We start from the raw sequence: 2,500 nt of genomic DNA on the forward strand, positions 1-2,500 counted from the left end.
GTTTCCCTCAGGATAGCTGGTGCTCGTACGAGTCTCATCCGGTAAAGCGAATGATTAGAGGCCTTGGGGCCGAAACGACCTCAACCTATTCTCAAACTTTAAATGGGTGAGATCTCCGGCTTGCTTGATATGCTGAAGCCGCGAGCAAACGACTCGGATCGGAGTGCCAAGTGGGCCACTTTTGGTAAGCAGAACTGGCGCTGTGGGATGAACCAAACGCCGAGTTAAGGCGCCCGAATCGACGCTCATGGGAAACCATGAAAGGCGTTGGTTGCTTAAGACAGCAGGACGGTGGCCATGGAAGTCGGAATCCGCTAAGGAGTGTGTAACAACTCACCTGCCGAAGCAACTAGCCCTGAAAATGGATGGCGCTGAAGCGTCGTGCCTATACTCGGCCGTCAGTCTGGCAGTCATGGCCGGTCCTTGCGGCCGGCCGCGAAGCCCTGACGAGTAGGAGGGTCGCGGCGGTGGGCGCAGAAGGGTCTGGGCGTGAGCCTGCCTGGAGCCGCCGTCGGTGCAGATCTTGGTGGTAGTAGCAAATACTCCAGCGAGGCCCTGGAGGGCTGACGCGGAGAAGGGTTTCGTGTGAACAGCCGTTGCACACGAGTCAGTCGATCCTAAGCCCTAGGAGAAATCCGATGTTGATGGGGGCCGTCATAGCATGATGCACTTTGTGCTGGCCCCCGTTGGGCGAAAGGGAATCCGGTTCCTATTCCGGAACCCGGCAGCGGAACCGATACAAGTCGGGCCCCTCTTTTAGAGATGCTCGTCGGGGTAACCCAAAAGGACCCGGAGACGCCGTCGGGAGATCGGGGAAGAGTTTTCTTTTCTGCATGAGCGTTCGAGTTCCCTGGAATCCTCTAGCAGGGAGATAGGGTTTGGAACGCGAAGAGCACCGCAGTTGCGGCGGTGTCCCGATCTTCCCCTCGGACCTTGAAAATCCGGGAGAGGGCCACGTGGAGGTGTCGCGCCGGTTCGTACCCATATCCGCAGCAGGTCTCCAAGGTGAAGAGCCTCTAGTCGATAGAATAATGTAGGTAAGGGAAGTCGGCAAATTGGATCCGTAACTTCGGGATAAGGATTGGCTCTGAGGATCGGGGCGTGTCGGGCTTGGTCGGGAAGTGGGTCAGCGCTAACGTGCCGGGCCTGGGCGAGGTGAGTGCCGTAGGGGTGCCGGTAAGTGCGGGCGTTTAGCGCGGGCGTGGTCTGCTCTCGCCGTTGGTCGGCCTCGTGCTGGCCGGCGGTGCAGGATGCGCGCGCCTGCGCGGCGTTCGCGCCCCGGTGCTTCAACCTGCGTGCAGGATCCGAGCTCGGTCCCGTGCCTTGGCCTCCCACGGATCTTCCTTGCTGCGAGGCCGCGTCCGCCTTAGCGTGCTCCTCCGGGGGCGCGCGGGTGCGCGGATTCTCTTCGGCCGCCATTCAACGATCAACTCAGAACTGGCACGGACTGGGGGAATCCGACTGTCTAATTAAAACAAAGCATTGCGATGGCCCTAGCGGGTGTTGACGCAATGTGATTTCTGCCCAGTGCTCTGAATGTCAACGTGAAGAAATTCAAGCAAGCGCGGGTAAACGGCGGGAGTAACTATGACTCTCTTGCCGACGGCGGCAAGCTGCCCACAAGCAGCTTGTCCGCCAATTCATGGAGGCGCTTGAGATCGGTCGGGGGGAAGAGCCGGCGTCCCGCCGGGGAGCAGCGAGCTCGCTGCCTGACGCGGGCGAGGCCGCTGCGCCGCCCGTCGACGCAGCCGAGGACTTCGCGGCCGACACCACCGGGCCGCCGCCGGAGGGGCCGACTGACGCCGCCATCTGGGAGCATCTGGCGGGGCTACCTGCTTCCGCCCAGCGTTTCTCTGCTCTGGATCGAGTCATTGGTCTGGGGCGGGGCACGCCGCCCGATGTCATCCTGGGCATGCTCCCTGATGCCCTTGCGTCGGTCGGGTCCAGGGGGGAGAGGTCGATCACCAGGGCACAGCGGCCGCGCCAACCTTCCAAGCGGCCGCCTGCCGCCCCGCCGCTGCAGAAGCGCAAGCGGCGCCGCTGGGAGTTCGCGCGGACACAGGACGCCTTCCGCAGGTCGCGTGCACGTTGCGTGCGCGGCTTGCTGGACGGCACCCTGCTGCAGCCGCCACCCGACATCCCCGGTCTGCTGGACTTCTGGGCGGACCTCTTCACGAAGAAGCCGATCTCCACCGCTGGCTTCATCCGTGACCGCCTTCTCCCGCACTCGGAGCCTGTCGCTCCTGAGTGCCTATGGGGGCCGGTCACACGTGAGGAGGTCGCTGCTGCCTTGCCGCCCAGGGGATCGGCGGCCGGGCCGGACGGCCTGACTCCAGCGGACCTGCGGCGCCTGCCGCATGAAGTCCTGGTGAAACTCTTGAACCTCTTCCTCCTGGCCCGCGCCCTCCCCGAGCGTCTGCTTCGCGCCCGGACGTCACTTCTCCCCAAAACGGCTGCACCAACATCCCCCGCTGACTTTCGCCCCATTACGGTCTGCTCG

General features: G+C 63.3%; 1 pseudogene; it reads left to right on the top strand.

The window, feature by feature from the left end:
* The window catches only part of LOC126431865 (large subunit ribosomal RNA), a 7,309-nt pseudogene that overhangs the window by 1,283 nt on the left and 3,526 nt on the right, over window positions 1-2,500 (top strand).

This window comes from Schistocerca serialis, unplaced genomic scaffold (genome assembly GCF_023864345.2).
Source record: "Schistocerca serialis cubense isolate TAMUIC-IGC-003099 unplaced genomic scaffold, iqSchSeri2.2 HiC_scaffold_1115, whole genome shotgun sequence".
In the NCBI taxonomy this organism is placed as follows: domain Eukaryota; kingdom Metazoa; phylum Arthropoda; class Insecta; order Orthoptera; family Acrididae; genus Schistocerca; species Schistocerca serialis.